Genomic DNA, 27,299 nt, shown 5'->3' with positions numbered 1-27,299 from the left:
TTCTCCATTAGTGCCACCCTCTTGAAAACTATCACTTTATGGGGCAATGCAAAATTGTATTAATACTTGTGTGCGCATTAAAATGTTTTTTTGTACAATGTACAATACTCTTGACAGTGGAATAGGTTATTCTTAGCCAGTAATTGCAGTGGAAAAATGTGTTTAACATCCACTCATGCATGGGGAAAAAAAATACTGTCGAATACTGTGAAACCGGGATAATTTAGAAAAATACTGTGATATAGAATTTTGGTCATACCGCTCCCCCCCTAACCCTGGGTTATTATCTTAACCTGTCAAGAATGTTGAAGATTTTCTTTTCTTTTTTTTTTTTGTTGTTTTTAGACTGTATTGGCAATAGATATCTCTATTTTAATTCACATACACCGCTGTAGGGGGCTTATTTTGGACGTGCTCTGTCTCTAGGTATGTCCGTCCATAAAAGGGGCTGAGGTCGCCAAGGTAGTTAAAAAGCTCTGAGGTGGCAGGCCCCCTGGAGTGGACGAGGTTCAGCCTGGGTTCCTCAAGGCTCTGGATGTTGTGGGGCTGTCCTGGTTGACACGTCTCTGCAACATCGCATAGACATCGGGGGCAGTGCCTCTGGATTGGCAAACCGGGGTGGTGGTTCCCCTTTTTAAGAAGGGTGACCGGAGGATGTGCTCCAATTATACGGGGATCACACTCCTCAGCCTCCCCGGTAAGGTCTATTCAGGGGTGCTGGAGAAGAGAGTTCAGTTGATGGTCGAATCTCGGATTCAAGAGGAACAATGCAGATACCGTCCTGGCCGTGGAATACTGGAACAGCTCTACACCCTGGCCAGGATCCTGGAGGGGGCATGGGAGTTTGCTCAAAACAGTCCACATGCATTTCGTGGAAGTGGAGAAGGCATTCGACTGTGTCCCTTGAAGCATCCTGTGGGGTGTGCTCCAAAAGTACGGGGTACAAGGCTTGTTCTTACAAGCCATCCAGTCCCTGTAAAAGAGGGGCAGGAGCTTGGTCCACATTGCCGGTAATAAGTCAGACTCATTTCCTGTTGAGGTTGGAATCCGCAAGGGCTGCACTTTGTCATCGATTCTGTTCATAAGTTATATGGACAGAATTTCTAGGCGCAGCCAAGGAGCGGAGGGGGTCTTGTTCGGTGACCTCAGAAACTCGTCTCTATTATTTGCAGATGACGTGGTTCTGTTGGCTTCATCGGACAGTGACCTCCAGCTCTCACTGGAGCGGTTCGCAGCTAAGTGTGAAGCGGCGGGGATGAGAGTCAGCAAATCTAAATCCAAGGCCATGGTTCTCAGCCGGAAAAAGGTGTAATTCTCTCTCCAGGTTGGGAACACAGTACTGCCTCAAGTGAAGGAGTTCAAGTATCTCTGGGTCTTGTTCATGAGTGAGGGAAGAATGGAACGGGAGGTTGACAGATGGATCGGTGCAGCATCCGCAGTAATGCGGGCTCTGCAATGGTCCGTCGTGGTGAAGAGAGAGCTGAGCCAAAAGGCGAGGCTGTCAATTTACCAGTCGACCTACATTCCTACCCGCCCCTATGGCCACGAGCTTAGGGTAGTGACCGAAAGAGCAAGATCGTGGATACAAGAGGCCGAAATGAGTTTTCTCCGCAGGGTGGCTGGACTTTCCCTTAGAGATAGGGTGAGGAGTTCAGTTATCCGGGAGAGACTCGGAGTAGAGTCGCTGCTCCTCCGCATTGAGAGGAGTTAGTTGAGGTGGTTAGGGCATCTGGTTAGGATGCCCCCTAGACGCCTCCCTGTGGGGGGGTGTTCCGGACATGCCCCACTGGGAGAAGGCCATGGGGCAGACCCAGGACATGCTGGAGGGATTATATCTCCCGGCTGGTCTGGGAACGCCTCGGGGTCCTCCCAGAGGAGCTGGAGGAGGTGGCCGGGGAGAGCGAGGTCAGGGCTTCCCTGCTTAGGCTGCTGCCCCCGCGACCTGACTTTGGATAAGCGGTGGATAATTGATGGATGAAGAACATGCCAGGTGTCCAAGTGAGGCTCTTCATAGGAAAAGGCAGGCTCTGCATTCAGAACTCCACCTCTTAACAACTAAAGAAACTGAACAACTAATTTTTAAATCAAAACATCATTACTATGAACATGGAGAGAAAGCTAATAAGCTCTTAGCTCAATAAATCCACCAGCAAGAAGTTCACAATGCAATCCCAGTAATCACCAACACAAATGGAGACAAAATCATTGACCATAAAAATATAATGCACACATTTAGAGACTACTATAATATATTCTATTATATTCTACTGAGTTTAAAGAAGACAACAATCTAATGTATTTCTGAATACATTGCAGATACCACAAATAGATACTTTTAGTGCTGAGGAACTGAATAAACGTCTGGCACTACCAGAATTACGAGATGCTATAAAGTCACTTCAGAGTGGGAAAGCAGCAGGCCCTGAATTCTCACTTAGAGGATCTGTGCAGAAATTTTTCAAAACCCAGCAGGATCTGATCAATAACATTTCAGAATAAGATTTTAAACCACCGAGGAGGCATATTCTTTACCCTATTCTCTTTTTTCTTTTTCTATATTCACTTATTAATTTATCTATTTGCTTATTTTTACTAGTTTTAAGTTTTATTCTGCTGCCCATGCTCTCTCTCTCAGGGGTGGGGGTTGATTTGTTTTCAATCCTATTCTTGTAAAATTGATCTAAAATTGTGAATTTCCCCCTGGGATTAATAAAGTATCTATCTATCTATATGGAATGTTGTGCGATTTCAATAAAATCAATAAAAGATGTAAAAAAATAAAAATAAAGAGACTTCAGCAGGAATCGTACCTAAAGCACACCTAGTGGCACGAGGGTCTGAGGAACAAGATAGGAGTGGGCTCAACAGGGATTCACCAACATGGGCATCAGAATCTGCTCACCAAGGTCTCTGAGGCGGCACTGCCACATTAAACAATGAGGAGAGACAGTTGAGCTCCAGCCCATAATAGTCGAGTCGCGGCTCTGCAGCTTTCACATTGTGATGGCTTCATATGGTTGGATGCAAACAGCCCTGATGGGCTCACCACTACCCTGATTTGAGTCCTGTTCTTCATTTAACACGGCCATCTCTAGTAAGCAAAAGAATAAAAGTACACAGAAATATTGAAAGTAGTTGTAAAGGATAAAAGACATTAAATAAAACAATACCGTTTCAAATATCACAAAACTGTACTCGTAATGCCAGCTGTAGATTTTACTGTATTCCCCCAGCAGCACTAGCTTGTGTAATGTTTGTATTTTTTATTTCCTATTTTATTTTATTTCCTGCTACAAAGAAACCGCACGAGCATCTTCCCGGATAAGAAAATACTAAAATATGAAATCATTTTAATTATTTCTAATAGGTCTCAGTATGAGACAAACTTGTGGAAACGAAAACTGAACGCATCCTGTAAAGTTACATCGTGTGACGCCACTTTAATAAAGTTGCTGATGAAGGCTTTAGTGGAAAAAAGAAAAAAACGCAAAGATGACGAAGAGTTCGAGAAAAATCAGAAATGAACGACAGGGACGTGCGGGAGCGAGCGGCTGAACAAGCGCGTGTTCGACGGACAGCACATATCGGAGCATGCGCGAAATCAAAAGGGGGAAGAGAGCAGAAGAGATCTCGATTTAACGCGCCTCCGCCAAGTCAGATGTAGCATTACATTTCACGGGACACCGACCGGAAAATAAATTAACGAGGCACCAGCTAAAAGTGTGCGGCCCCCGTCATCCACAGTAAACTCCTGGAGGTGCGATTTGCTGTGCCGCCTCCTCCTCCACGTAGCGTTCAATCCCCAACACTTAAGCGAACCACGCGGCGTCAGGCAACTCCTCAAATTTAAAACCGCTCAGCATGTCGCGATCTTACTCTCTGCTGGCATTTCTATCCGTACGCGATCGCCACGTTCGACTTTGTCTCACCTTCCGCACCTTTGCTCGATCTTATGGCCGTGAACAAGTCTGAGCGCGGGGGTCTTATAAGAGCAGACTAGTGATGTGCTGCTGGATACTGACGTGTTGCGCTCTCGATACGCCGCTATGATGCTTGTTTGAAATGCTCCTGTCACGTGATTTTGAGGCACGCTGGCGTCATGACGTCATTGATATCTGTGCAGTCAGCTGCCTATTTGGTCATCCCCCTCATCTGCAGCAATATCTACTTGTCGAAAGCTCGACACATCAGTATCCAGCAACACATCACTAGTTTGCTTTTATGAGACCCTCGCGCTCCGACATCACGGCCATAAGATCAAGCAAAGGTGAGACATCTGCGCGTTAAATCGGGATTGCTTCTGCTCTCTTCGCGCTCGTGCACTTTTCCGCGCCGCTTCCCCTTTAGATTTCGCGCATGCTCCGAACTGTGCTGTACGTCGGGGACGCGCTTGTTCAGCCGCTCGCTCCCGCACGGCCCTGTCGTTCATTTCTGATTTTTCTCGAGCTCTGCGTGTTCTTTGTGTTTTTTTCATTTTTCTCTAAAATCTTCATCTGTAAACTTAGTTAAAGAGGCGTCGAGCGATGTAACTTTACAGAGCGCGTTCAGGTTTAATTTCCACCAGATAATCTCATATTGAGACCTATTAGAAATAATTTAAATGATTTTATTTTTTGTATTTTCTTTATCAGGAAAGATGCTCGTGCGGTTTCACTGTAACAGGGAGACTTTGATTTGTTTAATGGGAAATAAAAAATACAAACAATACACAAGCTAGTGCTGCTGGAGGGATACAGTAAAATCTACAGCTGGCATGGCATTACGAGTACATTTTTGTGATATTTTTAACGGTATTGTTTTATTTAATGTCTTTTATCCTTTACAACTACTTTCAGTATTTCTATGTACTTTTATAGTTTTGCTTACCTGAGATGGCCGTGTTAAATGAAGAACAGGACTCAAGCCAGGGTAGTGGTGAGCCCATCAGGGCTGTTTGCATCCAACCATATGAAGCCATAAAAATGTGAAAGCTGCAGAGCTGCGACTCGACTATTATGGGCTGGAGCTCAACTGTCTGTCGTCATTGTTTAAAGTGTCAGTGCCGCCTCAGAGTCCTTGGTGAGCAGATTCTGATGCCCATGTTGGTGAATCTCTGTTGAGCCCACTCCTATCTTGCCCCTCAGACCCTTGTGCCACTAAGGTGTGCTTTAGGTGCGATTCCTACTGAAGTCTCTTTTTAAAGGGCATATCCATCTTGTGGTTTTCCACCTCCTCAGATGCTCCATTTCTTTCCCAGCTGCTTATCTCTTCCTGCTTTGCTAACTCAGCTGATATCTCCGTGATCTCCACACACAAGTCCCATAGTTGCAGTTCATTAGTTTCTGGTTCAACTTGCAGATTATCAAAACTTGATGTCTCAACAGACCCTTCTGTGTCAGGAATGCTGTCAGGATCAGTAAACTCTAAATTATACCAATTTCTGCTTTGCCAGACCAATCTAATATTTTATCTGTATGCCACCATCTCCGTCCACAGATCTCACAGTTTGCCCCTTTTTTAGACAAACACAATGACTCCATCTTAACCTGTGAGTTTGCTCAACTTCAACATCGACATCTTCTACTGGGACTGAAGAGTTTAGAGTCTCCTTCTCATCTCCAGTGTCTTCATTATCTGATGTAGTGTTAGATAAATCTCTCTCTTCATCTCTCTCTCTCACTGCTGGTGGTATGTCGATTGTCACCTTTACCGTTGACTTTACGTAGTCTAGAATGGTGGGCCCTTCCAAGAGCACCTCCATGTCTGACACATTTCACAACTCCATCCTGTCCAATGACATCTGCAGGTCCCTTCCATTCTGCACAGTCCACTCTTTTGTTGTCCACTTTGTCTCAGATTTATCATTTTCAGAATTAAGCTGTCTCTGGAGTGCTCTCCATATTCGGTCTGAACACTCGGCTTCATTAAATGCTCTTCTTGGAGTGTGCAGCGCTGGAATATGTGCTCCACTGACACACTCCTAGTGGTGCCTTCTAGGGCGGGTGGTCTGTCTACGAGAACACAAGGAAGATTTGGATTTCTGCCAAACACCATCTGATATGAGCTGTACCCATAAATATTGTGCATGGTATTCTTTACCATTGGTGCCCAGTGGCACTAATCTGGCACTAACAGTCACATCCAGTATTCTTTATCACTTTCTGTATAATTTCTGTGAGTGTCTGATTGTGTCTCTCAGGTAGTCCATTACCCAAGAGACTGTATGCAGTGGTGGTCTTTGTTTCAATGTTAAAATTCTCTGCCATCTCTCTAATTCCCCACCATTATCACTAAGTAGTTTCTGAGGAGCTCCATGTACTCTTATCTGAGAACGAATGAATGAATTGTGTTACAATTTCTGATGGTCTCTTTGTCTTTACAACACTTCCTGTACTGAAATGTGTGAATGTGTCAATGATGTGAAGACCCCGTACTCCTGTTTGACATTCATGTCAGTCTGTAGCTGCAATTTCATTGTATTTATAGGCTAGCGGCAAACCAACAGCTGCTCTGAGTTTGGGTTTGCTGTATTTCAGGCGAGTCTCACAATTCTCAACAATTTATTTAAGTAATGAAGCCCACTCTGCCTCTTTGTTTCCTGTATAATGAAGCAGTTTGTGTAATCGGTCCAGTGAAGGAGGTCCACATTGGAGGTGAAGGTTTAAGAAAGCCTTTTACTTCTCTCCTGTAGTCCTGTTTCTGAGACTCTTACAATCTCACGTTCACAATGCTCATCGTTTTTATTTCTTTACCTGAGATGTTCACACAGTAATGAGCAGAGCTGGTTAATTCAAGAGTCACTGGCTGATTAAACATCACTGCTTTGTCATTTTCATTATCTAAAAGTGTTCCTGCCCTTTTTAAGGACGGTTTACTGAACAACATTGGCATTTCAGCTGGCACCACTTCTGTTTCAGTGCCACATCGTGTCTCTCCAATCTTTGCAGGAATTTTCACTTGTTTGGTGGAATGCACAACTTTATCACCTCCAAATATGAAAGCTCTGCTGCTTGAAATGTTTGAGTTCCTCACCTTTTTGACTTCATTCTGGTCAGGCTGACTAATGTCGTTGTCTAAGCATTTCTCTCCATAGACTGTGAGTGTGCCAGTAGAATCAATTACCGCTAATCCTAAAGATTCGACCAAAACACTAAATGTGTCTGAGTTTGATTCCTTTGTAAATGACGTCATGTTTCATTCTTCACAGTCCTTTGTATTTTCCAGTCTCCTCTGTTATTATCATCTGTTCATTTATTTTTCTGTAGTCTTTAGCCCAGTGCTCTGATGATAATGCATTGTGATCTCCTACCATATTTGTCTAACAGATTATTGCCTGGTAATGGTGACTTCTTCTGGCTGCGTTGTGAATGCCACCTGTTGTGTTGTCTGACTGGTGAAATACGCAGTTTCATGTGTGACAGTAATGGCCATTGTCACCAGACTTGACTTACTACTAAAAGTCTCATTGCACCAATTCCATTGAAGCAAAAGTAAGTGCCATCCATGCTGTTAATGCCAGCTGCCTTTGGTTTGTATCTAAACACGCCGTGTCCAGCAGCTTAAAAGCTCACACAGTATCAGGACAGCCATGTTATATCTACACATGCAGGTCACTCCATGTCACATCATCACACTTATGGACCTCATCGTCACAGATTTTAATGAGACTTGGCCTGCTGATTTGGTCATCTGAGTGACCCATGGAACTGAAATTGCTTGTGTCTTGGATCAACAATAATAAGGAGATTTAAGATGACAAAGTTTGAACACTGTGCTGGATTAGGACTTTGACTGTCTATTTCTACATAAATATAAGTGAACAGAAATGGTTCTCATGTCGTTTTAATGCTCTTTTACAGCTCTTTAGTTTGTGAAATTACTATGCTATCCTCAAAATGAAAAAATGACCATGTTATGAGTGATTATAATGTTAATATTGGAATAATTAAAAAAAAAACTATATTTAAAAATTGGCCAATTGTTTTACTAATTCTACCCTATTATGACATAAACATCTCCATAAAGTTTGTTTTCATTAAAATCTGTGATGATGAGTTCCAAAAGTGTGATGATTTGACGTGGAATTACCCATCAGGAGTATCTCTGCTCCAAATCGATGATATAATCCACCATAGAAACTGCACTCGCCCTTTTAACTCTGTTAAATCTTAATATGCCTCATAGATACGATCCTTTTTCTCTTTTAAACACAACATCAAGCCTTTCTATCAGAATAGTCGCACCTTCATCTTAGTTCAGGTCTTCTGCTCAAATTGACATCTCAATGCTGTCCCTGTAAGCGACAGTCCAACCCCAACTGTGTGTTTTTTATTTCTAAGATCAGTAACCTGTGTCCATATTAAATCTCACATTTTTCCAGCTCTCGTATGCCTTTCTCTTGTGATATGCAGGCAGGATTCTCTAATTATCAGCCATCCTCTACTACGAATGTTAAACTTAAATAACAACACATCACCTTTGATGTTAGCCTCACACTTTTTATTCTTCTCTACCATAAAACACACCCGTCACGAGTAACCTCCTACAAACCCACTCTCCTCAAACCCTGAATGTCCTACTCCCAGTCGGGATGCAGTCCCATTATCCCACAAATAGGAGCACATATATAAGATATAGAATATAACAACAGAATGAAACTCCTGATGTGCAGTTCAAGTCCAGCAAGGATATCCAACAAAGCCCTAAATATGACGGCTTTTATAGACCTGCCATTGCTGTGTCCAAACATGATGGTGTCGTGTAGATAAAGTGTTGTCATATCTACATGGTGGCACTGTAATGTATGACAATCCCTTTTAATGAAGGTCTGCAGTGCACTTTGATCACATCTGAATTGTTTGATTTGTAATTTTAAACTGTGAGGCAGAAGAGGAAATCAAGAGAAATGTGTCTTTGAACCAAACCTCATGGAGGGCACTGTGACCCTGAAGTGTGCTCATTATTTTTACTGACTTTTTAAAGTTAATTCTACCACTTTTATTTTCACAGGGCTTTCCTATTTCACATGACCATACACTGAGGTGTCTAATGGCCCCCAGCTCAGGGCTGTCCATCTGAGAAAAGCAGACACTTGAAGAGAGAGAAGAGTTTCCCACAGAGCATGGCCCCTGCCAAAGAAGATGGCGTGGATGAAAGAACGGTGGACATTAAAGAAGAGGACTATGAGCGGCTCACACCAGAGGATGTGTGTGTGAAGCTGGAGGATCACGAAGAAAGAATTTCAGTTTTTAAAAAGGAGGACTGCAAGGAGGTGACTGCTGCCATTAAACCTGAGGATTTGAATGATTTCTCTGTTGGTCTTGAACTTCAAAAGCATGAAACTGAGGATATTTTCAAGCAAGATGCCTGTGAAGAATCTCCATCCAGTTTACAGCCCTGGTCCACTAATACGGGACGACTGGCTACGCAGGAGAATTCTGTAGAGCTGAAATCAGAGTTATCAGAGTCTGAAGAGAAAATCACTGAGAGAAATAGGAGAGAAGGAGAAGAGTTACCTGGGAGTGTTAGAATAAGTGAGTAATGTGATTAAATATAAAAGAAAAATAGTGTTTATAATTCTAACAGTGGGTGCTTTGATGTTTTTAGAATATTGAAATGTCATTGGAAAAAACGGTTAATTGAACTTGAATAAAGACCAGCTGCTCGGGTGCATGATAACAAACAATAGGTTACCTAATAAAAGATAAATTAGAAAAACTTTGATAAATAAGGAAGAATCTAAAGTGTTCAGTGCATGACTTGAACATCATGAAGCCTTGACTGAAGCTGTGACGTATGTTAGGACAGCAGCACATTACATTCAATGAGAATATCAAAAGTCCTATTTTGTTAAAGACATGTATGTTTCTTAAATTGTATGACAGATAAGGCAAACATTTTCAGAAAAGAAAGAAATAAGTAAGAATGAAATCCTTACCCCTGTGCACTAAATAAGAGTGAATTTGCTCAAGCCAGTGCACACCTAATATGTGCCTCATCTTTCTAATGGTAATCTCGTGCACTTTAACGTTAACAGTGACAAGAGCTACCTGTACGAGCCATGATGACATTCAGGGGGTCTCAGGGTCTTCTTTCAGCATCTTGTGTTCTGCTTTCATCCTGATCTTGCTGGGGCAGCATGGCCTGGACAAGTTGGCAGTGGTGTGAAATCTTCACTTGGAGATGATCTTGGGCCCTTCCGTCTCCCACAGTCACATCGGGTCAATATCATCACATACATTACAATTAAGAAGAGAAACCCAAATTCATACACATTATTGGGTAGGAAGGCTCTGATTGGAGTCTTTAGAGCTGATATCAATCACACATTCCATTAGGATCTGCTGATATCAATAATAATAGTACCGTTTTTTTTTTTTCATCAGAATAATAAACATATTTTTAGCCATGAATAAACTTCACATTCCATAATAAAGTGCTACTCCATACAACATACACAAAGAACATGTACCCATAATGCACACATAATGGAACAAAAACAAGCAGAACAAAACAAAATGTTTGTCTTAATCATACTCCACATTTCTAATCAAATAAAATGTTCAATTAGATATTTGTAAATGTCAATTACGACAAGAAAAAAACAAGACAGTCTTGGTGAACACTTCAGGTTCTTATCTAAGAATATAAGCATCACTGCATGTTCTGAGGACAGTCTGGTCCTCCTGTCATCCATGACGTGTGCTGCCATACTGAAAAGACCCTCTCTGTCCCCACTCATATAAGGATGGCACAGGTAGGACAATGACTTTTATTGGTCCTCCAGAAAGCCAGTTTTCTAAGTTCTTCCATTATTGGAAGCCGAGTGAGAGTAGGTGACTGAGCTAGACTAAGCTTGATGGTCGCCTCAGCCTTTGAACAGCTCGTTCTTCCCACCAGTCCCTTTTGTGTTGACTTCTCAGATGGTGAATAAGGTTTGTATTATTGAAAGTGTTAGCAGAGAATCCTCCATGAGTGACTTCTTTTTGCACATATATTACAAACTGCAAATTTGTTTTCTCTTTTAGGAATGCAATAAAACTATTAAATTGGTGAGGACGTGTTTCTGTATTTTGGTAATGTTGGAACTTTGTCTTTTGCTTTTTACCATTCAAGATCAGATGATAAGATCAGCTAATTTGCTGATCATCAGTTAAGTCATTTGGAGTGAAAATTGGCTGATTTTGATTTTTTGATCGATTGATCAGATCAGGCCTGTCTTTCACATACGAGAGAAAGGTGGAGAAATTGAGCAGACAGCACCAGAACATGTAAAGACCACACACAGAGTGGCCAGACCATAAATGGCACCTCAGTGTGAGGAAGGAACTCCAACCAGTGTGCCACCACTTTACTTGAACTGTTTCATTTATTTTAAAAGGCAGGTAGTGGTTAAGAATTTGGACATCAAACTCTGATGTTGCAGGTTCAAACTAAGTTGTTAACACCATGTGACCTCGAGTAAGTCACGTGACCTGTCTGTGCTCCATTTAGAAAAACAAGAGAAATGTAACCAATTGTGTCTCAAATGTGTAAGTCGCCTTGGATAAAGGTGTCAGGAAAATAAATCATTATAATAATAGTTAAAATATTTGTGTTCTTTCAGATTTACAGAAGAATGGCAGCTTCTCTTCACCTTCATTTGGTCAGCCCTCTCCTCAATACAATGAGAAAGGTATGAAGAAATCAGCAAGAGGATCAGATGACCAAACAGCAGCCTTTTTGCAGTGCAGTTCTCTCCCTGCTACTGGAGTAACACAGACAGAAGCCATCAAAACTGATCGACAGCAAGTGGAGAAAGAAATCCAAATTCATACTGGAAAAAAATGTTTGGAATGTGGTAAACAATTCACATACAAAAGTGATCTAAATAAGCATAAGAAGATTCACACTGGAGATAAAACATATTGTTGTCATGAATGTGGTAAGTCATTCTCAAGGAGAAGCTATGTTCGGGACCACAGAAGAATCCATACAGGAGAAAAACCTCATTGCTGTTCAGAATGTGGTAAGTCGGTCTCATGGATAAGCCATCTTCAGAGACACAGAAGAATCCACACAGGTGAAAAATCTCATTGTTGTCCAGAATGTGGTAAGTCTTTCCAAAACAGAAGCCATCTTCAGAGGCACAGAATAATCCACATAGGGGCAAAACCTCATTGTTGTCCAGAATGTGGCAAGTCCTTCTCATGTATAAGCAATCTTAAGAGGCACAGAATAATCCACACAGCAGAAAAACCTTATTATTGTCCAGAATGTGGCAAGTCGTTCTCATATATAAGCAATCTTAAAAGCCACATTAGAATCCACACAGGAGAAAAACCTCATTGCTGTTCAGAATGTGGAAAGTTGTTCTCAAGGAGAAGCTATCTTCTAAAGCACAGAAGAATCCACACAAGAGAAAAACCTCATTGTTGTGCAGAATGTGGTAAGTCGTTCTTATGTATAAGCAATCTTAAGAGCCACCGACAAATCCACACAGAAGAAAAACCTCATTGTTGTGCAGAATGTGGCAAACAATATTCTCACAAATGCAGTTTTCAAAGGCACAAACAAATTCATACTGGATAGAAGCCATATTGCTGTTTTCAATGTGGAAAAAGGTTTTTCAACATTAGCTGTTTTCGACTACACACATAAAACTCACATGGAAGAGAAAATACCGTATGTATGTTCTGAATGTGGCAAATGTTGTGCAAGCCAGAAAAGTCTTTATAGACACACCAAAATCCATACTGGAGAAAAATTGTATTGCTGTTCTGAATATGGGAAATGATTCTTAGATTTATTCTCAATTCAGTGCCACATCAGAAATCGTATTGGAGAGAAACCTTATTGTTGTCCTGAATGTGATAAGCAGTCCTCACAATTCAGAACCTTAAAGAGTTACATCAGAAGTCACATCGGAGAGATACCTCACCATTGCTTGGAATGTGGCAAATGATTCTCACGTGTCAATATTCTTTATAATCGTGGGAGAAGTCATACTGGAGAGAACCCTTACAGTTGTACTGAATGTGGATTGCGATTCTCATATAACAATTCTCTTCACAAAAATAAAATAATTCATTCTAGTAAGAAACACAGCTGTTCTGACTGTGGCAAGCTTTTCTCAGACAGCATGACTCTTGAAGACCACAGGAGAATTCTCTCTGGAGAAAAACCTTGTTACTGTCCAGAAGTGTCGCAAACAAATCTCACGTCAAAGTGCACTTAGGTGCCACAGAAGGATCCACACTGGAGAGAATCAGTACAGCTTTTCTGAATGTGGTAAAGGGTACTCTTCCAGACGTTTTTGGGGACACACACAAAGTCATTTTGAAGTAAAGCCTGTCCCAGAAATGACAAATGATCTTTCTATTAGATCCTCAGGCAAAAAAAAAATGAAGAAAAATCTTCTGAATATGGTAAAGGACTCTAGTTCCAAGTCACTAATAAATACATAAGAATAGTGGAGAAAACACTGAAAGTGGCAAACAGATCCTAGTTGTAAGGTCACCTCAGAGCCACATATGAATTCACAATGGAATACAACACAAATTTCAAAAACAGCAAAAATCTTCTTCAACAACTTATAGGTGCAAGAAAAAAACCTCATTGTTGTCCTAAATGTGGTTAACGCTTTTCAGACAGAAGTGGCCTTCATAGTCATAAATGGACTGATCTACTTGTGGTAAGCCTGTTAGCTGTTCTGAATGTTGAAAGTGGTCTTCCTGTATCAGCCGTCATCAGCAACACATAAGATTTCATGAAGGACTCAGAAACTGTACTGCCAGGATGTCAGCCATACAGGGACTGATCATCTCACAAAAACAAAAGGAGAAAGCTGATTGGTGGAAAGAACTGTCAGTCACTCCTCAGTGGACTGTTGAGGACAGCCGTGGCATGCAGACTTCAAAGTTCATGTGATTTGGATTTCAAATCTGTGACCATACACTGAATAAGTCTGTTATTTATCAGTTAGCATGTTCTGAAACTGTAATGTCATCACAAAGATCACACAAACACGTAATGTGACATTTGTGATCAATCACTTTTGTTGATTTTTATGGCACCATTCATCAGCCCTGTATAGAGTGCCACTTCCAGATCGGCAACCCCACTGCACCCCGTAGCACATTTAGAGTTTGGGACTGGAGCACAAAGTGGATGGCACTCTGAGAAGGACAGACTTGTAAGACGTGAACAAAGCCAGCTGCCCTCCCTGGTCTGTCTTCATTCAGAAGGACTCACCTGAGTGGTGGGATTGTTCTGCGGCGCTCCTGTTAGCCGACATTTCATCAGCTTGCTTTCTGCGTTTCATCTGATTACCAGCAGAGTTAATCAAGTATGAGCCAGGCCTGTTACAGTGTGAACGTTCTTGACATTTGGTTTTTCTTTAAATATTTTTTCTGCTACTTTGAGTTCTTGGAGGCCTTGTACATTAGAGATTATTAATACATGAGCATTTGGTGTTAATAATGAATTGACAATTAATAAACTGTTTTTATTGCTAAATTGTAAGTGTGGCCTGTTGCCATTTTGTAGCTTTATCCTTCTTGACTGTGTTCCTAGGACGTGTTGCACTGTTGCCTCCCTAGAATTAAGTGCCACATCACTGACGCTCGTCTCACACCCTTCATCACACATGAGGCAGAATCCAAGATTGAAGATCCAACTGTTAATCAGCTTCAGTGTGTGAGTATAAATTCACACTTATTCTCACTTTGACCGCGTTAATGGCTCAGCGTCTAGAGTTTAGACACGGTACATTGTCTGATTATCAGCTCCTGACAAATCTCCCTTTGTCTACATTAAAAGTGTTGTGTGTAGATTTTTGTGGCGTTACACCTTTAAATTATTGTACAGTTTTGAGTCAATGACCTGAGGCTGAGGATTCAACCCTCCAAGAACTTCACTGTGGGGACTCATAGGATTGATGCTCAATTCAGAGAAGTACCATTTTAGTTTGTTTGCAGTTTTAACATCGAGATTTAAGGCATATCTTCTAGTCGGTGACTGCTGGTGATTTTCATTATGACTCCGTTAAGCACTTTGGTTTTTCTCAGTGCCTGCTCTGATTCTTTTGCTGTTAAGTTTTGCTGCAGTTTCTCGATGTGCAAACATCTGATTAGTCACATTTCCTCTTGCCAGATGACAGTTCTAACTGAAACTCATAAAGCAGGTGGACATTATTCACACTGCCGTCCAGCAGATCATCTCTGGATATTAGTGGCTGACACAACAACACTGTCCATTCAACATAAGGAGCTACAAAGCCGACCCCATCATCTTTGGCTGATCTGCTCTTTTATTCACAATCAAAGCAGCTTGTATCCTCCTTATAGGTATTGGAGTTGGACATTCTGAAACGTCTGTGACACCCTAGGGGGCTTTATTAGCTCTGTGCCATTATGCTGGGTTGGAGGCTTCAGTGTCAAAACCCCTGTGCCAAGCAGAGTCAAGGCAAAGAGCCTAAGAGTGAACTGAGGACGACAACGTCAGACCAAAGACCTGAAGAAGGAGCACGTCAGAAAGACAATGAGTGCACTCCACTACCAACAAGGGTCTTCCTTTGACCCCTGAGCACAAACACAACTTCACACAGCACTGGACATCATCCTTAAAGGCTTGGCATCATTAAAGTGGCATGAGTGTGCCAAGAGAAATGAGGACTCTTAACAAGTGACTGAACAACCAGGCCTGCTTTGCCATGTTGAATTGTTATGTGTGAGAAGCTCCTGATTGATGGTCTCATTTAAACTTCTCAGTTTCACAAGACTGACTCATCTGGAGACTCAAGAAAGTTGACAGTTTGGTCCTCTCTGACCCAAAGCTGCCCTTCAAAGTGAGGGCACATTGACTGGGACGTCATCAAAAAATCTTAAAGAGGGAACCTAAATTAATTTAGATAAACTTTATGAATCCCAAGGGGAACTTTGGACGCATACAGCAGCAGAAACTCACAAGACAAAAAAATCAATCAATTGATCAATCAAGCAAACAATCAAACAATCAATCAATCAATCAATGTAAATTGTGCAGAAATAGCAAAATTAATTTAGAATATCAGCATTTAGTTCAGGATGTCAGGATGAAGCTTTGGAGTGGGCAGCAAACACCCCCAAGGCACTTCTTAGCACACTGTGGTGGAATGAGCCTGTGGGTTAAAGTGCCTCACAGAGAGCCCCATCTGGAAGGTTTTTTTCTTGATAACCTCCAGTTTTGCCCCCATCCTCTTTCCACCACAGTGCCCAGTGTGCTCAGGGTTTGCCCTGTGATGGAGCAGCTTTTCTGATTGGTTTCTTTAGGCCTTGTGCATCATTTGAATGCCTCAGGAGACCACAGTGTAGAACAACACACGGGCTACTCCTGACTTTTAGAAGATTTCCAGCAAATTGCTGCACACCTCAGAACACCTGAGTCTGCTCAGGAAGTCCAATCTGCTCCGGCCCTTCTTGTACAGCTGCGGTTCTCAACCTGTGGGTTGTGCCCCCCTAGGCGCGAAGTAACAAAAGGGGGCGCGAAGATGTGAAAAAAGAAAACAAGTGGTGTATCCACAGCAAAAAATATAGGAATACATTTTTTTAGGGTTTCAAAAAAATGTTAGGGGAGCGTGATTAAAACTGTTATGAAAACTCGGGTCACAAATACTTAAAGGTTGAGAAACGCTGTAGTACAGCACCACTGTGTGGTCAGACCAGTCCAGTTTACTGCTCATATGGACCTCCTGGTACTTGTGCTCTGCACCACGTGCACATCCTCCCTCTGAATAGCGAATGGTCTGAGAGGCTCTTTGGCCTGCCAGAAGTCCACCACCAACTCTTTTGTCCTGCTGATATTTTATCAGCAGGTGGTTCTCCCTGCACCACAAGCCAAAGTCCTTCACAAGCCTCCTGTCCTTCGACTCGTCTCCATTATTAATGCAGCCAATGATGGAGGAGTCTTCTGAGAATTTCTGCAGGTGGAAAGTGCTGGGATTGTACTGGAAGTCTGTTGTGTAGAGGGGTGAACCAGAAGAGATGCAGAACATTTCCCAAAGGTGCCCCAGTATTACACACCACTGTGGTTTAGCGGGTCCAAAGCTCAGATCATAAAGGCCAGTTTTTTAAATAGATAATCGCAGCTCGTGGCTTAGAGGGGCCATGGCAGTGTGGCTGGAGTGGTTCCAGTGTGCATCAGTAATTGTTGCTGGGAGTTGCTAATCTCCACACCTGATCCACGTCCCTGTAATAAAAGTGTGAGGCGGATAGGAGGTTCAGAAAAAAGGAAAGAACAGGAACGGAGGTTAAGGGAGAAGAAGCTGCCAGTAGAAAGAAGAAAGTGCTGGAGTTTTAAGACAAGACTGTTTCCAGTCATTATCATTTTAACCTCATTTTAAAAGGATGTATTTATTGGACTGTAGCCTCTACAGTTCATCTGTTTTAATGGATTATTTATTTAAGAACTATTGGAGACACTGCACTTTTTTATTAGGACACTGTTTTTGGTTTGGTTTTTAATAAAAGCACTTTGGACTTTTTGCACCATCCCCTTGCTTCGTTGTTGATGTCTTCACTGTCTAACTCATCGGTGACATTACAGATGGTGTCGGGTTCTAGAGCTCCACAGAAGCCTTGATGGGAGCATGGTGTAGAACCTGCATCTTCACAACCACCAGTTCTGACATACAGCCCTTGAACCTCACAAACTCTCGTCTGTTGTTCACATAGTCCAGGAGACTGAGGGGGCATCATGATGCATAGCCTTGAGCCTTTTCAATAGTCGATAAGGCTGATTGGTGATAAGGACCATGGAGATACCCAAGAACATGATCCCGACTGTGGTGCCGGCTTTGCCCAAGTGAGAGTAGGACTGAGGAGCAGACAGACGACATCATCCTCCTGTGTCTGATTGGCACACTGGAGACCATCCAGATGTGCTGAAACAAAAGGCTGTAGCTGTTTTAGGACCAGCCTCTCAAAGGTCTTCATGATGTATGAGCACTGGGACCACACGGGATGTTTTCCACAGCTGGGGAACCTTCTGGAAATTCATGGAAAGGGACAGAAGGTGTTAATCACTGCAGAAATGTCTCTCTTACTCAAATCCTTTTATTTACCGAGATCTTCACAAAGGCTTCTTCTGGTCTTACTGACATCCATAAAGCATCAGTCCGGTGGTCATCACCAGTGTGCAGTGTGGCGTATTGACATGGTGGTCTCATTAATTGGAAATATGAAGGATTCACAGGTCTTAGATTAAATACGTTGTAATGGATTGCCGGCTTCTTATTCCGGCCCTCACCCCCAGGCCACCAGGAGGAGCTCTCCCAACAGCATGGACGTGCCCCGAGTTCCAGCAGGGCCTCATGGACTATGTAGTTTTTATACACAGCCCTGCTGGATACCTTGGGGACCACTGGGAGTCGCTGTCGGGAAGCCTGTGGACTCATATGTGCCCTATAACCTGGAATTACGTCCTGGTCACATGAACAGGAGAGATGACATACTTCCAGGTTGAAGATAAGGACTGTTTACCCTGACCCGGAAGGAATAAGGAACTGTGGACTGTTGGGCAGGAACACCTCTGGGTCAGGGTGTATAAAAGGACTCTGGGAAAGCCAAGACACTGAGCTGAGCTGGGAGGTAGGGTGGCGAAGTGTCTGGGAGAGGAGGAGTGTTTATTTGTGCTTTAGTAGAGAGAATTGTTTATATGAGTAGTGTGGAGTGGAGGGTGCTTTGTGCACGTGATTATTATAAAATAAAGAAGTCTTGTACTTTCACCTGCTGTTTGGAGTGGTACCTGAGGGTTCAAGAGGTGGACACATGCCTCTATTGCTACAACGTACAAACTCAAATCAGAAGAAAACAGTTGGGAAGGTATGAAAAAATGGAATATATATATATTACTCATTTATTCTTAAATGTACTTTGAATTGTATTTCATTGCAGACCCAAGAAATTTCATGTTTTCTCTTCGTACTTCATTTCCTTTCTTAATGTTCCTCCATTCCTTCATTTCAGACCTGTAACACATTCCAAACAAGTGGGGTCGGTAAAGCATTCACCACTTTGTAAAGTCGCCATTCCTTCTCACGACACGTCAAGATGTTTTGGCACTGAGGATACCAACCGATGAAACGTTTTTGTTGCTGTTGTGTCCCATTCTTCCTCCAAACATGTCTTAAGGTGTCTCACAGTATGGGGTCGTCATTGTCACATTTCTCGTTTCAGAATTCTCCACACATTCTCTGCTGGGACAGGTGAGGACTGCAGGCAGGCCAGTTCAGTAGCCGTGCCCTCTTTTTCCTCAGCCAAGTTGCTCTAAAATGTCAATGTACTTTTCTACATTATTGCTGCCATCACAGAAGTATAAATGGGCGCTGACACAACGCCATACCATGACAGGCCCTGCAGGTTTGGACTTGTTGCTGATAACTGGTGAGGGGACGCTGGCACACGCATGTTGTTGCCGCTCCTCCCTGTAAACAGCACTTTTCGCAAAATTCGCCTAATTCTACACTTTCTTACGTTGTTTTATTTCTTTTATTGTACGTATAGTTCGTGGATACAGCTGACTCGAATGTATGGATTTGGCTTATATTTACAGATTTTATGGACTTACTTTGACTGGGAACAGCTGAGTCTGTGGATCACGGGATGAGAACCTTCAAGCATTTCTTTGTGCCTGGCAATCTAGGACTTCGGGATGATCTGTCTCCGTGATTATATTTAATTCGCTTTGCTAATCTGCTCCAGTTTCATCTTACAGTACTCTACGACTCGGAACTGATCTGATGTTCTTATTAACCTGGCTTTTGGCTCCGGGGCGATCACGCCTGAAATTACCAAGCGTTACTGTTTGTGGCTGTGTATTGGAACCTCCAACTCCTGCTACCTCCTCTTGCTATGCTTTCTGCTGATTGCTATGGCTGCTCACCTACGCTACAACACCCGCCTGTCCTACCGGTTCCACTGTGCTGTGCTGCTTCTCCACTGCTATTCAGATAAGTATTACTCAGCATCATGCTAAAATACTCTCATGACAAACTCCTTCTTATTAAACAGTTTGTCCAGAGCAAATGGTCTGACTGCAACATCCTAAAGGACGCCGGTATTTGCAGCGCCCGAAATATATACATCACGGGTCAGGTAGCCGCCACCGCCGGGCTGAGAATGAAAAGACCACCGGCAGCATTTGCTCAGGAATACGCCGTCCTTCTCATGACCCTGGAAATAGAATTGTCGGTGTGCCAAATTTGCATTATGTGGAAATAAACCCTGATTGCGGCTCTGTGCAGAAAGAAGCCTCATTATGTAATATTGCACTGTTTAACTCGAGGTCTCTTAATGGCAAAGCATTGGTGCTGTCAGAACTCATCACTGACACCAAACTTGATATTCTGTGTCTAACGGAGACTTGACAAAAACCAAACGAATTTGCGTGTCTCACAGAGGCAACTCCAATTGGTTTCACTTTCCACTCAGAGCCTCGCAGCTCAAGACATGGCGGCGGGCTGGCAGTAATTATCAGAGAAGACTTAAACGTTAAAAGAATCCCAATTGACTGCCCATTGTCTTTTGAGTGCCTGGCTCTTAAACTAATAACAGAATCAGGTCCTGTCTCACTCATTGTTCTTTATCGTCCCCCAAAATACAATGCATCCTTCTTATCCGATCTGATTGAACTTTTGACCCACCTAAGCTCCCACTGTCAGAGAATTATCCTTCTTGGTGATTTCAACATCCATATTGACACCCCCACATCTAAACTGAGAAATGAATTCCTATCCTTACTGGACTATTTTGACTTGACACAACATGTTGATTTTCCCACCCACTCTGGTGGTCATATATTGGACCTGATCTGCACTTCTGGACTATCTGTTGCCAACATTTACAGCACTGATTTTGGACTCTCTGACCATAAAGCAGTATTTTTCACAGTCTCATTACCTCTCCCACCTCTTACCTGTAAATGACAAATTTCTTACAGAAACCTTAAAAATATCTGTCCCTCTATCCTTTCTGGATCCATTTCTGATCTTTTACTGTCTTCACCTATTCCATCAACACTAGATAGTTTTGTTGACCACTATAACTCAGCCCTTCATTCAGCATTAGATAAAACAGCTCCTTTAAAACATAAGGAGGTTTCCTTTAAACGCTCAGCTCCTTGGTATAACTCAGAATTGCGATCTATCAAAGCAGCTGGCCGAAGCCTTGAGAGAATGTCACGTCAGACTGGCCTCACCGTGCACATCCAGGCTTTCTCTGACCACCAAAGAGCTTACAGAGAAGCACTAACTTCTGCCAAGAACACCCATTATGGCAGAATAATAGAAAGTGGCCACGATAACCCAAGGGTTTTGTTCTCTGTAGTTTATTAACTACTCGAACCCACATCTGGTCCAACTACCTCTTCTACTGAAGTCTGTGAGGAATTCCTCCACTTTTTCCGTAACAAAATTAAAGATCTAAATAATTCAACTAACATAAATACATCATCTGTTTATATCGCTCCCTGTTTTCCCACTCCATCCAGCTCCTTCTCTAAGTTCTCACCAGTCACATCTGCGGCCGACTACTTGTGTACTTGATCCCATCCCCACCACACTTCTTAAATCCTGCCTTCATGCCATAATCCTGACTGTTACAACAATAATAAACTTATCCCTTGACACTGGCTCTGTGCCGCTCACTTTTAAAATTGCTTCTGTAACCCCAATGTTAAAAAAGTCTGGTCTTGATGCTGACAATTTAACAATTTCCGGCCTATTTCCCACTTACCTTTCCTGTCAAAAGTTCTTGAGCGTGTTGTAGCTTCCCAACTCACCAATTACCTAACCTCTAATAATTTGATGGACACTTTCAGTGTGGATTCAGGGCGCGGCACAGCTGTGAAACTGCTCTGCTACGGGTAACCAATGATTTGCTTATGGCAGCAGACTCTGGACAAACTAGCACATTAATTCTGTTAGACCTCAGTGCAGCATTTGACACTCAGGTCAGACATGACATCCTACTGCCCAGAATGGAGAACATGCTGGGTATCTCTGGCACTGCCCTCCAGTGGTTCAAGTCCTATCTGACTGATAGGCAAGAGTTTGTTAGTCTTGGCAACAGCAGGTCCAGCTCAGCGCCAGTCACACCAGGAGTCCCTCAGGGCTCTGTCCTTGGTCCTCTGCTTTTCTGTATTTACATGCTTCCCCTTGGCCATATTATCCGTAGTTATGGATTGGGTTATCATTTTTATGCAGATGATACTCAGCTCTACTTCAATGTTAAAAGTGGAACTTCATCAGAGCTTTCTCAGCTCACAACCTGCCTTAGTGAAATTAAAACCTGGATGGAGCAGAACTCTTTAAAATTAAATTGCAATAAAACTGAACTCCTGCAAATTGGGACTAAAATGCAACTTAATAAAATGAGCTCCTTCCCAGTCCATCTTGGTGATGATCTCATCAGACCTGCCTCTACTGTAAAAAATCTTGGTGTCATTTTTGATTCCTCCCTCACTTATTCCGCCCACATAAATCACATTAAGAAACTTTCTTACTTTCACCTCCATAACATATCCCGTGTTCGCTCCTTCCTCTCCTTCTCTAATGCTGAGAAACTTGTCCATGCTTTTATCACATCCCACATCGATTATTGTAATTCCCTACTGGCAGGTGCCCCTTCTAATCTTATATCACAGCTCCAGCTTATTCAAAACTCAGCTGCAAGAGTCCTTACTCGAACCAGCAGCAGCGAGCACATCACACCATCCTGCTCCGTCTTCACTGGCTCCCTGTGTCCTACAGAATCGAATATAAAATCCTACTAATAACCTACAAAGCTTTAAATAACCTCGCGCCAAACTACATCAGTGACCTTCTCCATCACTATGTGCCTGTCCGCCCACTAAGGTCCTCTGATTATGACAATCTTGTTGTACCCCCACACTAATCTACACTCTATGGGTGACAGCAGGGCCTTCAGCTGTATAGCGCCCCAGACTCTGGAATGACCTACCGAAATTAATCAGGTCAGCTGACTCCATGAATTCTTTTAAAAAACAACTCAAAACTCATCTGTTCAGGACGGCTTTTAGCTCGACTTGACTTTATTACCCTTCTCTCAGTTTACTTCTCTGTCAAGATGCTCATGTAACCTGTGTGTGTGTGGGAGACCATTAATTATGGTGTCTGTTTTTTTTTCAGAATTTACTGTCTTAATCTACTTTGTTTATTTATCTGGTTTGTACAATGCTATATACTGTATATTCTGCCATTCTTTATTTATTCTGTAAGTGCCTTGAGCATGGGAAAGGTGCTATATAAATAAAATGTATTATTATTTATTATTATAACTGTCTGGATGGTCTGGAGCACATGGCATTCATTTCTTCTAATAAAGATCTGGAGTCCTGATTCTTCTGACCACAATACACACTTCCACTGTCCGATGGTTCATCTCAGACCCCTCTGAGCCCAGAGAATTCGACGTCACTTCTGGACACGGTGAATATGAGGCTTCTTTATTGTACAGTGAAGATTGAAGTAGTATTTGTGGATGAACTCCGTATTGTAGTGCTTGACGAACGTTTGCCAAAGTAATCCCTCATCATCTCATGAGGTTCTGTCAGCTACTGATAAGTGACGCTTTTGATGCAGTGCCTATGGTCTGAGGGGTCGGAGATTGCGGGTGGTCTGCCTTTGTGCTTTACGCACTGAAATTCCTATGATTGCTGAACCATTTAATGATATTACGCACCAAACAGGGAGAGATTTGCAAATCCCTTCCACTCTTTCTTTGATGAACATTGTTTTTAAACATCTCAATCATTTTCTCACTCGTGTGTTGACAAACTGGAGATACTCTGCCCATATTTGCTCCTCAGAGTCTCAGCCTTTCATGGGTACAAATCACGATTACAATCCCCTGTTTGAAATCCCATCATTATTTAATTATTTGACCTCATCACTGGCCCTAATTTGCCCCTCGCCCCAACTGTTTTTGGAATCTGTTGCAGGCCTGAAATGCAGGAATGGATGTATAATAACAAATGAAATGAAGTTGAGCAGACAGAACATGAAATATCTTGGCATCATACTGTCTGCAATGAAATCAAAGTACATTTAAGAATCTCTGCTTTTCTGGTTTTTTTATTTGCCTTTTCCATCCCATTCCATCTTCTTCTAATTTGGGGTTGTAAACAGTTGATGTCAGAAGTTTCCAGACACTTGGGGTGACTTCTTTCAAACTCCCTTCACCTCCACAGATTTTATACACACAAACTGTACATTTGTCTTCTAGTTTAAGACGTCTACATTGTCCGCGGTGAAAGTCATTTCTTCCAATGATGTTCACAGACCTCGGAGTCTTTCACTTTTTATTGACCGTATCACAATTCCAGGGGTAACAAGTAGTGGTGGGCTTCTCAAAACTTTCAAAGCGCAGATGTTTGAAGTGTCACTTCGAGGCTGTATTATCGTGGGATTTCCCTACCCTTACCCATACAAAGGCTCAACATCCCCGGCTATCGGCCATTTATCACCAGTGAATGTTTGACTTTAACGCACTCGTCATTACTGGACTGAGCTCTTCATCCGCAACTCGATAAACCTGGCAGTTTGGATCATATGGCACTTCACACTGCGCCAGGCACTCTTCACAAATTACTTTATTACCTCAATCACTCTGGATATGAAGACAAAGTGTAGAAATTTAAAAGCAGCGTGGTGTTTATTAAAGAGCAATAATACCAGTAGAGAAAAGCATCAAACACAACGTGGAGAGCAAAGTCTGGATATATATAGTCTTTAGGAAAAGCTTACGAAAGTTAAAGATGTCACGATGAATGTCCAGGGCGGCGTTGATCGAGCACTCGAAGTTGTTCATGAGATGCTTGGCTGACGATCACATGACAGCGGTGGCACGTGGCTGGTGTCCTCTTCTGATGTCATTCTGTTCTCTTCATCTTCTTCTTCTTCTTCTGAGATGAGGCCTATTTATTATAAAATTCAATGCGAGTTTCGCAACACGTGATTGTAAAATACACCTTACTGGCTGGCTGTCAATATGATGGATGAATTCGCTCAGACTCTTTAATCTTGTTTGAGTTACCTCCGTTTTTTAAAGTAATAAAGTTTCTAATGTTTTAACAATCTCCTGTCTCAAGCTGTAATTTCCAGTCCCATAGCATCTCCTTCTGTTCACAGGTTGTAATCAGCTACAGCTTGGACCACAGCATGTCTTCATCTCCCAAGCTGTACACCAATGTAGTCCTGGTGCCTTTCACTCCACAGGAGATCAGATCATCAATACAGCTGGAGGGTCTCCTGAACTCCTGCTCAGCTCACACAGATGGCACTGTGATGGGTACAATTCAGGAGAACAGACTGACTTTGATGTTACCCGTCCATGGCAGTGCCCTGTGTTTAAGGTCATCTGTTTAGTCTTGAGAAAAATATCATGAAGATATAGAACACAATTTACAGACTTTACACACCATGACAGAGGATCATTTCAAACATCACGTGACCCTGAGGGACACTGGCACCATGACGTCACTGGCATCACTGCAGCCACTATGACAACAGCACTCATGCAAGGCTCTGGGTACTGTCACAAAAGAAAGAAAGAAAGAAAGAAAGAAAGAAAGAAAGAAAGAAAGAAAGAAAGAAAGAAAGAACCTTTTTGAGTGTTCAATATATCTTTTATTATTTTTAATGTCTTTTAGATGAAATGATTTCCTAAGAGAGTAAATGTAAATATAGAACAACAAAAATACCTCTGGAACAATAACATCAAAGAAAGCTTACTGAATATTTAAATAATTATTTTAAAAATTAAAAGAGAATTAATAAATGCTTAAACAAAATAAAAAGGCAGGCGTAAAAAAGCAAAAGCCTCAAGTGACCAAAATCCAACAATCCTAAACAACAGACTGCAAAACATCAAAACGTAAAGCAGAGCCCACCAGACAGGACAGAGCCCAGTGTTGGAGCGGCTCTTTCATCTGCAGCTTCTTTCTAAATATCCCTGGAGGTGGAGCTGCAGCTGCAGTGACAAGTGGCCCCGCCCCCCTGGGCTCCACAGGAAACACGCAAAAGAAAATGAAGGACAACAAAACTAAACAAATACATAAACATAATACTTACAAACAAAATATTCAACAAAACACCATACATAAAACAATAAAATCAATACCATTTACAAAACAAATCATTAAAAAATAAGAAAAAATGTAAAGAAAATGGAAACTCATTTAAGGAAGAAATGAAACCCAAAATGAAACATCACAGCTGACTTCAGTCCTCAATGCTCTTCAACTTCTTGTGGTGTCCATGAGTGTCAAATTCACCATTTAATGTCCATCTTTATTAGTAACTGAACATCTCAGTAGTGTGTGTGTGTGTGTGGGGGGGGGGGGGAGTTAGGCTGAAGCGGGCATACAAGGGCACAGCAGACACACAGCGGACACACAGGGGCACACGGGACACATGACAGAGCGCAGACACTCAGATTTGAAATGGAGAGCACTGCTCAGGTCTAAATGATCGATTTCACTGCTAGTCTTACAAATCAAATATTCAATCCAAATCAACATCTTATTTGTTACTCACCCCATTGTCATATTCTGACTTTTCCAGCGCTATTAAGAAATGGATCATCAATACGGAGTGTTATATCTTCAGATCAGACAACACAGGAGATGTGACCAGAGGTGGTGACAAGTCAGAAGGTCACAGATGAGCGGATTTGACAAATGTCAGTCATCCTTATTGTTTATTCACCAAACACCATTGGGAGTTTATTATACAAAATGTAATCAATTATTAGATTTGGATATTGATAATACATAATGATTATTACAAAGATTAATTCCAATAAATGTTCTTGTCCCATAGAGAATCTTCCATAACCTAACAAAGGTGCACTGTCCTTAAAGCTAATGACAATATTAATAAATCTGCACTAAATATCCATTTGATCAAACCCAAATCTTTCCTCCCCCTCAGCCTTGCCATTCATTTAATATTGAGAGTGGCCACTAGGGGGGGCAGTTTGGCTACAGAAGAATCAGCTCAGCTGTCAGCTCTGAAGGTCATGTGACTGTGTGATCGTGTCTCCCTTATTTTGCTCTTAATTCATTTAAATCTTAATTAGTTTTAGATATAATATTTAAAGTTCTTTATGTCAGGTGTTTTATTCTTGTGTTTTTACTTTATTCTTATTTCTTTTGCACTGCACTGTATTCTTTTCTCCCCCTTTCCCATGTGTGTAATATGGCGGGTGTCCACTAGAGGGCTTACTTTTAAATGACAAACGGAGGTGTCAACTCTTGGCTTTCAAGGAGCACGTTTGAAATAC

The 27,299-nt window shown here is 42.1% G+C and overlaps 6 protein-coding genes across 33 annotated transcripts in view; 2 read left to right on the top strand and 4 right to left on the bottom strand.

Annotated features, from left to right (window-relative positions):
• LOC127527845 (zinc finger protein 184-like) overlaps positions 1–4,261 on the bottom strand; it is a 579,825-nt gene extending 575,564 nt beyond the window's left edge. For both annotated transcript variants that reach the window (XR_007934997.1, XM_051927985.1), the window contains exon 1: positions 3,930–4,261. The gene's annotated coding sequence lies outside the window, so the exon portion shown is untranslated. The remainder of the gene's footprint in view (positions 1–3,929) is intronic.
• The window catches only part of LOC114641503 (tripartite motif-containing protein 16-like), a 1,283,323-nt gene that overhangs the window by 433,511 nt on the left and 822,513 nt on the right, over positions 1–27,299 (top strand). The window lies entirely within an intron of this gene.
• The window catches only part of LOC114652539 (tripartite motif-containing protein 16-like), an 837,738-nt gene that overhangs the window by 313,789 nt on the left and 496,650 nt on the right, over positions 1–27,299 (top strand). The gene's annotated exons all lie outside the window — the stretch shown is intronic.
• LOC114652524 (tripartite motif-containing protein 16-like) overlaps positions 1–27,299 on the bottom strand; it is a 538,688-nt gene that overhangs the window by 148,676 nt on the left and 362,713 nt on the right. The gene's annotated exons all lie outside the window — the stretch shown is intronic.
• The window catches only part of LOC114652414 (tripartite motif-containing protein 16-like), a 1,097,043-nt gene that overhangs the window by 830,671 nt on the left and 239,073 nt on the right, over positions 1–27,299 (bottom strand). The gene's annotated exons all lie outside the window — the stretch shown is intronic.
• The window catches only part of LOC114643026 (tripartite motif-containing protein 16-like), a 1,170,030-nt gene that overhangs the window by 1,103,533 nt on the left and 39,198 nt on the right, over positions 1–27,299 (bottom strand). The window lies entirely within an intron of this gene.

Source organism: Erpetoichthys calabaricus, chromosome 5, assembly GCF_900747795.2.
Source record: "Erpetoichthys calabaricus chromosome 5, fErpCal1.3, whole genome shotgun sequence".
In the NCBI taxonomy this organism is placed as follows: Eukaryota; Metazoa; Chordata; class Cladistia; order Polypteriformes; family Polypteridae; genus Erpetoichthys; species Erpetoichthys calabaricus.
Note: the sequence above shows the minus strand (reverse complement) of the source record. Positions and strands in the feature narration are given on the sequence as shown.